The following is a 10,000-nucleotide window of genomic DNA, read 5'->3' as shown; positions in this document are numbered from 1 at the left end:
CTCTCTCTCTCTCTCTCTCTCTCTCTCTCTCTCTCTTCGTCTTTATCTTAGGAGTCTCTTCCCTAATCTATATTACTCATTCCCAGCCCTTCACTCCTTCTTTTTCTTTACTTATCTCCCCTCTCTCCTCCTCCTAGCCCCTCCCTCGTTCTATTCCCCTTCCCTGTCTATTCTTCCTACTTCCCTTCCTTCTCTCTTCGTCCTAGCCTCTCTCTCCTTCTTTATCTTTCCCCTTCCAATCTCCTCTCTCGCTTCTCTTCCTACACTTCCCTCCCCTACTCCTCTCCTTTCTTGTTCCTACTCTCTCCCTTTCCTCTTCATCCTATTCTCCTTCCCTCCTTCGCTCCCCCCTCCCCCGTCCCCATCACTAATTACATGGGGTTCTTACCTGTGCTTATTACCTCGCATCTCTGGCCGTCACATCCTAATGACGTCATAGATCACGTGATACGTCGGTCTGGTGAATCTTGCACCACTGTTTTGGAGTTATTGGTTTTGATTTATCTTTTGTGTTGAAGATAAGTTATTTTCTCATTATTTTGGGATTATTGGTAGTGATATGTTTGTAGAATTATATGGGTATTTTTCGTATAAAATTTGTATAAGATTGATAATACATGTACATTGTTTTTGTTTTTGTTTTTTTCTTGTTTTTCATTTATCAGATATATACTTTCTTATCTGAAGTCTGACAGTTATCAAAAGACTCTTTTCCTTCTTCTTCACCTTCCGCCTGACAGTTATCAAAAGACTCTTCTTCTTCTCCTTCTTCACCTTCATTCGCCGTTGATCCCATCCCATCACATTACAATCTAAATCGGCCATTTATCGCAGTTGCACGTCACTGAGGCCGTTGTATTCCAGAATCCTCCGTGAATGGGAAACCACAGGCGCTGTTGCTCTTAGCCTTCAACATGTCATTCACGGTGAAGAACGGCGGCACAAGGTGTTTTTTTTTGTAAGTGCGGGTGGTATGTAAGGCTCATTTGCCCTTCTTATCTGCGTGTACTTTTCGACCATAATGCTGTGTGTGGCTTGGTCAGTTTTTGTGTGTTCGAAGCGATGACGCGACAGGCGCCGATGACATGTATATAGAGAGTGAGAGTGAGAGGGAGAGGGAGAGGGAGAGTGAGAGTGAGAATGAGAATATGTGAGAGTGAGAATGACTGAGAGTGAATTTGAGAGTGAGGCTGAAAGTGCGAGTGACGGTAAAAGTGAGAGGGAAATTGAAATTGAAAATGAAAGTGAGAGTGAGTGTAAGTGTGAGAGTGAGGGAGTGAGAGAGTGAGAGGGTGAGAGAGTGAGAGAGAGAGAGTGAGAGAGTGAGAGGGTGAGAGGGTGAGAGGGTGAGAGAGTGAGAGGGTGAGAGAGTGAGAGGGTGAGAGGGTGAGAGAGTGAGAGAGTGAGAGGGTGAGAGAGTGAGAGAGTGAGAGGGTGAGAGAGTGAGATGGTGAGAGAGTGAGAGGGTGAGAGAGTGAGAGGGTGAGAGAGTGAGAGGGTGAGAGAGTGAGAGAGTGAGAGAGAGAGAGAGAGAGAGAGAGAGAGAGAGAGAGAGAGAGAGAGAGAGAGAGAGAGAGAGAGAGAGAGAAAGAAAGAGAGAGAGAGAGAGAGAGAGAGAGAGAGAGAGAGAGAGAGAGAGAGAGACAGACAGATAGACAGACAGACAGTAATTGGAGAGGACAGACAGACAGACAGACAAACAGACTGAGACGGAGAGACAAAGAGAGAGAGAGCAAGGGGGTGAAAGATCAAGAGCGTCTGTGTATGGGAGAGAGAGAGAGAGAGAGAGAGAGAGAGAGAGAGAGAGAGAGAGAGAGAGAGAGAGAGAGAGAGAGAGAGAGAGAGAGAAAGAGGGAGTAATTGAGAGAGAGAGAGAGAGACAAACAGACAGACATAAAGACAGAAACAGAGACACAAAGAGAGAAAGGGAGGGGGTGAAAGATCAAGAGCGTCTGTGTATGGAAGAGAGAGAGAGAGAGAGAGAGAGAGAGAGAGAGAGAGAGAGAGAGAGAGAGAGAGAGAGAGAGAGAGAGAGAGAGAGAGAGAGAGAGAGAGAGAGAGCGAGCGAGCGAGGAGAGACACAAATAAAGCAGCCGGTCTCAGTCGCGTCAGTCAGGCGGGACCTTGCTTGATATGTATGCACGAGTGACCACTGGGAGGCACCAGGGAGACCCCAGGGAGACCCCAGGGAGACCCCAGGGAGACCCCAGGGAGACCCCCAGGGAGACCCCAGGGAGACCCCCAGGGAGACCCCAGGGAGACCCCCGTTGCCGGAAGGGACCGACGTCCACCCGATCGTAAGGAGCAGGGCCTCCGCTCGCCTATACTGCATCGCGCCGCCGCCGCCGCCGCCGTTCGCAGTAAGCGGGTAGTGAAATGTCTCGTGCGTTTCGGGGCCAGAGTGTGTGCGTGTGTTTTGTCTGTGGCTCTGTGACGGGTACTGGCTTGTTATTGTTATTGTTGTTATCATTATTATTGTTATTATTTATTATTATTATTATTGATATTGTTATTATTGTTATCATTATTATTTTTTTATTGTTATTGTTATTATTATTGTTATTATTATTATTATTATTATTATCGTTGTTATGGTCATGATGATCGTCATCATCATCGCTATGGAGACTTTTGTCGTACTTGTGTGCATGTAAGTGCGTGCGTCCGTACGTGTGTGTGTGTGTGTGTGTGAGAGAGAGAGAGAGAGAGAGAGAGAGAGAGAGAGAGAGAGAGAGAGAGAGAGAGAGAGAGAGAGAGAGAGAGAGAGAGAGAGAGAGAAAGGAAAGAAATACCGGCGTCACAGGCTAAGAAGCGAGGCGGGGGGGGGGAGGGAGGGAGTGATATATATCAAATAAATTAAACAATTTAGCACCTCCGGCATCTAACAACCCCGGCACAGATTGGAACCGAACGTGCGGCGAAGAGATTGGCGGCTCAGACCAATTACCACATCAAACGGACGAATCAGAAGGAGGAAAACGGAGCGAAAGAGAAGGGAAAGAAGAGGAAAAAAAATGAAAACATGAAAGGAAGACTATTAAGTTCAAGAAATCGTTCGATAGTAAGAATGTGATTCGTCTGAATATAGATTGGTAAAGATAAATAAATAAATTGTAAAGATAGATAAATACATTGTAAAGATAAATAAATTATGATAAATAAATTGTCTGAATATAGATTGGTAAGGCGGATTCGTAGTCGTGTTGCGCTCGATTGGCCAATCATCTTTGCCCAATATCTACTGGATGTTTCCGGATTAAGGAGACAAACAAAAACAACTAGAACGTGCGAGGAACAACAACATCAAGGATAGAGGTTGATGTTAATGAGTGATAGCGGGGATCAACAGCTGTTTTATATTCGCGAGAAGGTAATGATTCGGAAAAAAATGCTTTAGTATCACCTTCAGTTTGTTATTATTTGTTCTAAATTTTGAAGGCTGATATAGCGGAGATCAACAGCTGTTTTATATTCGCGAGAAGGTAGTGATGCGAAAAAAAAATGTTTTTTTATCACCTTCAGTTTGTTATTATTTGTTCTTTGTTCTAGATTTTGAAGACTGTTAAAGTGGGGGTTAACAGCTGTTTTTTTATTTACGAGAAGGTAATGATTCGGAAAAATAGTTTTTTTTATATCACCTTCAGGTTGTTATTATTTGTTCTTTGTTCTAGATTTTGAAGGCTGATATATTGGGGATTTTATTTTATTTTATTAGCTGTTTTTATATTCACGAGAAGGTAATGATTCGGAAAAGGAATGTTTTTTATCACCTTCAGTTCGTTATTATTTGTTCTATATTTTGAAGGCTGATATAGTGGGGACTAACAGCTGTTTTATATTTACGAGAAGGTAATGATTCGGAAAAATAGTTTTTTTATATATCACCTTCAGGTTGTTATTATTTGTTCTTTGTTCTAGATTTTGAAGGCTGATATAGTGGGGATTTTATTTTATTTATTTTTTTATTTTTTTATTAGCTGTTTTTATATTCACGAGAAGGTAATGATTCGAAAAAGGAATGTTTTTTTTTTTTACATTTAGTTCGTTATTATTTGTTCTATGTTTTGAAGGCTGATATAGTGGGGGTTAATAGCGGGTTTTTATTCACGTGAAGGTTGTGAGTCGCAGAAAAATATCTTTATTGTCTCTTTCAATTCACTGTCATTTAATTTAGATTTTGAAGTGATGTAAGGAATGTAAGGAATCGTTTTTTAAATGTTTCTTAACTATATGATTGATTTTTTTTATTTCTTAATTATATGATAATTTTTATTTATTTATTAATTATATGATTGATTTTTTTTTTTTTTTTAGATTTTAAAGGGAAATTCACCCCCCTTCCCCCTGATCTTGCAGTGTTACCAGCCTCGGCGTGCGATCATTTCCTCGCCCACCGGAAATTAATAACTATATCTTTCTGCGTTATTTACCTCGCGAGCTTCGGAGCCATTAACGGAGCCACTTCGGCCATCTGGCGGCCTTATTACGAAGCTAACGTAGTTTCGGTTTCGATAAAAAAAAAGAAAATCCCACGACCTTGGAAATTTTCCCCGGGAGTGAGAAGAAGAAGAAGAAAAAGAAATAAAAATAAAATGGATAATGGCGATACTGCAACAGATTGTGAGTTCATGAATTGTTATGATCAAATATGCATAGGCTTTTCCATTAATGTTGTATACGAGGGAGAAGTAAGTCGACTAATGGAAGACAAATGTAAATATATTTGGAGGAAATGTGTATACGCAGGGAATTAATTAAGCTGGGTGAAATAATCAGCTGTTAGTATGAATCCAAACATTTATAAGTGTAGTGAGTATTGAAAAGCTTAGATTCTCTAAAGAAGAGGAGGAGGAAAAGAAGAAAGGAGGAGGAGAAGATGAATTGAAGAATACGGGGAAGAGGCAGAAGAAGAAGAAGACAAAGAAGAGGGGAGAAGAGGAAGAAGAAGAAGAAACAGAAGAAGGTAGAAGAAGAGGAAGAGGAAGAAGAAGAAAATGGGGAGGAGGAGAAATAAAGGGAAAGGGAAAGTAAAAGGAGAACCAAAGAAGAGAAATAAAGAGGAATTGTGTGAACACCGCAAAACGGAAGAGAGGAAGAAGTAGGCAAAAATAGATACGTAAATACATAAGTTGAAGAAAGAAGCGCAGGTAAGCAAATAAGATTATAATAAAGCAGAATACAACTAAAGGGAAACGCACCCATGAGAGTTTCAGTATCTCGGAAGATCTTGCACTCGCTCCATAATCTGTACCCTCTTTCCTTCTTTCTTTCTTCCTTATTCTCTTTCTCTTTCTGTCTCTGTCTCTCTCTGTTTCTTTCTCTCTCTCTCTCTATCTATATATCTCCCATCCTCTCTCTTTCTTTCTTTTTCTCTTTCTGTCTCTGTCTGTCTCTCTCTCTCTCTCACTCTCTATCTATCATCCTCTTTCTCTCTTTCTCCCTTCCTCCCTCCCTCCCTTCTTTCCTTCCTCCCTCAATCACTCCCTCCCACATTTATTCTTCCTCTCCTTCACCCTCTCTCCCTCCCCTTTTCACACAAGCCGCTGGTAAGGATGTTCGTTCGAGACTGTTCTTTGTGCCGCGGGAGATAACGAAGCCCTTTCTCACACCTGTGGATGCTGCGGCGTGCTGGGAGCGTGCGCGCCGTCGTTTCGCATTCAGGAGGAGGAAGTAGAATGCTCTTGGTGGGTTGGTGTTGATGTTGTTGGGGAGAATGTAAATGGGGGGGGGGTGTCGTTATTGGAGGGGGTGGGGGGGTGTTAGGGGTTTGTTTTGTTGTTGGTTTTGGGTGTTTTGTGTCGGTGGGTAGGTGGGGGTTGTGGATGGTCTCTTCTGTGTGGTTCGGTTTCTATGTTTGTCTGTCTGTCTCTGTTTCTCTCCCTCTCTCTCTTTCTCTCTTTCTCTCTCTCATTTTTCCTCTACCTCTCCCTTCCTCCCCATCTCTCCTTACAAATTATATACATGAACATTCTTAATTGACAAGTTTAGAGGCAATCAGATATCCAATCATACCAACAAGTATTGCTTCTCGATAATCCCACTCGCGGACTGTACTTCCGAAGTGCTTCCAATCCAAGCATTCCTTCCCGGGGCGCAATTAACGACCTACGACCTCCGCTTCGATCGCCCGGCCTGCCATCGCCGTGGCTCAGCCTGCACTGGGACCGCACGCGTAAATCCAGTCCTGGGAGCAAATTTCCCCTTGGTATTTTCACGGCCGTTCCAACTACCGTAGCGCTCGTTGGGCCGTTCGCTGGTGTTCTTTCTCCGCCGTTTTTGAATCGGTTAGTGGAAATGGGTTTCATTGGCCCTCTTGCGAAGGTCTCGGGTCCCGTTGTTCCCGCGCCGAGCATAATAACGACGCCGGGAACAAAACTGGTCTCGATAGAGTCGTCGTTTTCTTTTGGACTTTCTCGATTATTCCGGTGATTGTTCCGGCGTCTGGTTAGAGGGCGGTATTTGTTGGTTCTTTGGGTATTGGTAGAAAAGGTGGGGGGGGCTGGGTATTGGTGGAAAAAGGGGGGGGGGGCTAAAGTGGTGAAAGGGAAGCAAATACAAGAGACAGAAGGAGATGAGAAACCCCAATGAGAGATTTTTTTTTTTTTTTTTCTCGATACCTTCCACGTCCCGCTCGCGATTATTGTGGAGGGATTTGGAATAGGAAAATAAGAGATAATGAAATAAAGAAAGAAATGAAAGGAAAAACGTAACGGGATAGGGCCTTATATGAATAGAGAATCGCTGTTCCAATATATCCTCAGTGGGTAGCAAAAGCATCCATGGTATTGTAAGAATTTAAGAAAAGAAAAGAAAAAACAAGAACTCCGAAGTACTGCACGTTCCATGGCCGTGGAAAAGGACTCCTTCGGAAGAGGATGTTTTCGACAGCTGGGGTTGAGTGGGATGGGGGGGGGAGGGGGGGAGGGTAGGATGTGTCTGGGGAGGAGGGGGAGAGAGGGGGAAGGGTGTAGGATGTGTCTGGGGAGGAGGGGAAGAGGGGGGAGGGTGTAGGATGTGTCAGGGGAGGAGGAGGAGAGGGGGGAGGGGGTAGGGATGTGTCTGGGGAGGAAGGGGAGAGAGGGGGGAGGGTGTAGGGTGTGTCTGGGGAGGAGGGGAAGAGGGAGGGAGGGTGTAGGATGTGTCTGGGGAGGAGGGGGAGAGAGGGGGGAGGGTGTAGGGTGGTGTCTGGGGAGGAGGGGAGAGAGGGGGGGAGGGTAGGATGTGTCTGGGGAGGAGGGGAAGAGGGGGAGGGTGTAGGGTGTCTGGGGAGGAGGGGGTGAGGGGGGAGGGGGTAGGATGTGTCTGGGGAGGAGGGGGAGAGGGGGGGGAGGGTAGGATGTGTCTGAGGAGTAGAGGGAGAGGCGGAGGGGGAGGGGACGGTCCATCACCTCGGCAGACACGCCACCTGCTCCAGCTGGGGAAGGGCGTCTCACTCCAGCTGGTACGCTACTTAATGACTCGAGTAATGCCCCCTCCTCCTTCCTTCCCTGTCTCGCCGCCTTCATTATCCCGAGGTGGATTCGCTCTCTTCGCCCTCCTTCAGTGTCTTCGTTTGGCTCTTCGGACTATTTAGCTTTCACTCTCGCTGTCTCTCAGTGTCTGTCTGTCTGTCCCTGTCTGTCTGTCTGTCTCTGTCTGTCTGCCTCTGTCTCTCTGTCTCTCTCTCTCTCTCTCTCTCTCTCTCTCTCTCTCTCTCTCTCTCTCTCTCTCTCTCTCTCTCTCTTAGTGTCTCGGTAATTCTGGCCCTCTCTCCCTCTGCCTCTGTCTATGTCTTTGTCTTCGCATGTCTATCTCTCTCTCTTTCTTTCTTTCTCCTTCATCATCGTCCCGCCCTCCCGTCCTCCCGCCCTCTCGTTCGCACCCTCCCTTCCTCCTCCCTCCCCAAACCCTTCCCTCCCTCCCTCCTCCTCTACGCTCTCCCTTCCCTCCCCCTTCTCTCCCCTTCTACGCTCTCCCTTCCCTCCCCCTCCACGCTCTCCCTTCCTTTCTTTCTCTCTCTCTCTCCCTCTCCCCCTCTTCGCCTTCATTATCCTGCTGTAGACTCTTTCGTGCCTGTTGGGGGGTCTCGAGGAGAGGAGTTCTCGGAAGGGGTCGATAGTGTGGCATGAACTGCAGTGACTGCCGGCCTTGCACCTCCCGCTCGAGACGAGGGCGGGCTCCTACGTCGTCGCTGATAACGCTGGTGGGCGTCTTGTGTGTGAGTGTGAGTGTGTGTGTGTGTATGTGAGTGTGTGTGTGTGTGGGGGGGTGTTTGTGTGTGTGTGTGTTTGTGTGTGTGCGTGTGTGTGTATGTGTGTGTGGTTTATGTGTGTTTGTGTTTGTTAGCTTGTTTGTGTGTGTATGTGTATGTGTGATTGGTTATGTATTTTATCTATTAGATCTATCGTTCTTTGTGCGTCGTTACTGACTCACACGACTCTGATATCACTCGTGTAAGTCGTGCGTCTGTGTTGCAAGTTGTCGTTGTTGATTATCTATCTAGGCTTGTCCTTTGCGCCGTCACTCACTCGTGCGTTATTGATATACATTTTATTATCTATCAACGATCTTGTTCCTTCGTTTATGGACACTCGGTCACTCACTTCGGCGTGTGTGTGTGTGTGTGTGTGAGGGCGAGCGCTGTTTTTATATGTTTGGTCTTTCGGCGTTCAGAGTTCGCTGGTTTAAAATAGCGTCGTTCGTCTCTTTGGTTTGCAGGACGGTTTGTATGTCCTGTGTGTTTATTGCCGTTTTGTTGATTAATTAATCCATGTATTTATGATTTTTCGCTTTTTATTTTTATTTACTTTTTACTTTTTATTTTTTATTTTATTTTTTTACTTTTTTATATTTTTTGTAATTTTTAGTCGTTTTTCACCTCTTTTTTTATAATTATTGTTTTTTCATTCTTTTTTTTTTAGCCTATAGAATCTCTCAGTCTTTGGATTCTCAATCATACAGTTTCTCTTACGCTGTCGGTCTCGTTTGTATCCGAGAGCCGTTTTTTTTCAAACTTCCCGCGCTTGTCGTTGAGTTCACGAACGTCGTTTTCTTGTCGTCGCTTGTTCACTTACTGTTTTTTTCGTTTTCCTGTTTTATGTTCAGTTATCTGTTTTTATTTATCTGTTTAGTTATTTGGTATTTATTTATTTGTTTATTTTTTTCGTTTTTCTTTTTCTTTTTGTTATTTCTTGTTTGCTTGCTTTTGTTTATGTTTATCAATTTTATTTTCGTTAAGCTGTTTTCATTTTCGTTATTTTCTTTTTATTTCCAATTATCTGTTGTGATATTTATCTAATCATTTATTCAGTTAGGTATTTGTTTATTTATTTGTCTCATTCATCTGTTTGGTTATTTATTTGATTGTTTCTATAGTTAGCTAATATTTTTTTTTATTTACGTCTTTCTTTTTTCTTTTTTCTCATTCACGTATTTTCTCACTTATTTTATTCACCGATTTATTTATTTTTTCATCCACACACACACACAAACACACACACACACACACACACACACACACACACACACACACACACACACACACACACACACACACACACACATACACACACACACACACAAATATATATACATACATATATATATATATATATATATATATATATATATATATATATATAACACATGTCTTTGGTGGCCCTCGTTTCCCCGCCGTCGCCCGCCCGTCCGCCCATCGTCAGGGTTGTCCCGCGGGCGTCCCTGTGTGGGCGTCTCGGAGAGGGATAACGATTTCGGTGTCTGTCTCCTTGGCTGTCTGTTGCGTTATCTTGCGCTCGCTCTCTTGGGGGTCTGTGGGGTCTGTGTTTTTGTTTTGTTTGTTTGTTTGTTTCGCTCTATTTGTTTTTGTGTGTGTTTTTAGGGTTGTGTTTGTTGGTGATGTTGTGAAGGTTGTCGGGGTTTTTGTGTGTTTTGTTTTGGGTTGTTGTTTGGTGTGTGTGTGTGTGTGTTTGTGGTTGTCTGTTTTTTTGGTTCTCTGTAGTTGTATTTATTTATTTCGCTC

At 44.0% G+C, this 10,000-nt stretch overlaps 2 protein-coding genes across 2 annotated transcripts in view; one reads left to right on the top strand and one right to left on the bottom strand.

The window, feature by feature from the left end:
* The window catches only part of LOC138859292 (peroxisomal sarcosine oxidase-like), a 345,118-nt gene extending 336,410 nt beyond the window's left edge, over positions 1-8,708 (bottom strand). Inside the window, exon 1 of the mRNA XM_070113748.1 lies at positions 8,704-8,708. The gene's annotated coding sequence lies outside the window, so the exon portion shown is untranslated. The remainder of the gene's footprint in view (positions 1-8,703) is intronic.
* Positions 1-10,000, top strand: part of LOC113806701 (CAP-Gly domain-containing linker protein 1) — a gene marked incomplete in the record, with an annotated part of 508,820 nt that overhangs the window by 22,294 nt on the left and 476,526 nt on the right.

This window comes from Penaeus vannamei, chromosome 34 (assembly GCF_042767895.1).
Source record: "Penaeus vannamei isolate JL-2024 chromosome 34, ASM4276789v1, whole genome shotgun sequence".
In the NCBI taxonomy this organism is placed as follows: Eukaryota; Metazoa; Arthropoda; class Malacostraca; order Decapoda; family Penaeidae; genus Penaeus; species Penaeus vannamei.
This window is presented reverse-complemented; position numbering and strand designations above follow the sequence as displayed.